This window comes from Lupinus angustifolius, chromosome LG03, assembly GCF_001865875.1.
Source record: "Lupinus angustifolius cultivar Tanjil chromosome LG03, LupAngTanjil_v1.0, whole genome shotgun sequence".
NCBI classification, from domain to species: Eukaryota; Viridiplantae; Streptophyta; class Magnoliopsida; order Fabales; family Fabaceae; genus Lupinus; species Lupinus angustifolius.
In genome coordinates, this window is record NC_032011.1 from 6,120,816 (window position 1) to 6,121,388 (window position 573).

Here is a 573-nt window from a genome sequence, read left to right on the forward strand (position 1 = left end):
CTCACCGAATTTGTCCCAACATCATGGACACCTCTAACCACTATAGCATCGCTACTTCTTGCACTGAACTGTTGAGAGTTGGAAGACATCTTCTCAATCAAACCTCTAGCCTCAAAAGGGGTCATATCTCCAAGTGCACCACCACTAGCAGCATCAATGATATTCCTCTCCATGTTGTTCAGACCCTCATAGAAATATTACAGGAAGAGTTGTTCAGAGATCTGATGATGGGGGCAGCTTGCACATAGTCTCTTGAATCTTTCCCAATATTCACATAAACCTTCTGCATGTAGTTGTCTGATTCCAAAAATATCTTTTCTGATTGCAGTGGTCCTGGAGGTAGGAAAGAATTTTTCAAGGAAGATTCTCTTCAGGTCATCCCAACTAGTAATAGAACCAGGGGCCAAGTAATACAACCAATCTTTTGAAGCGCCCTCAAGTGAATGTGGAAATGCCTTCAAACATATGTGATCCTCTTGGACATCCCGAGGCTTCATGGTGGAACATACAATGTGGAACTCCTTAAGATGCTTATGAGGACATTCACCTACAAGTCCATGAAACTTAGGCAAC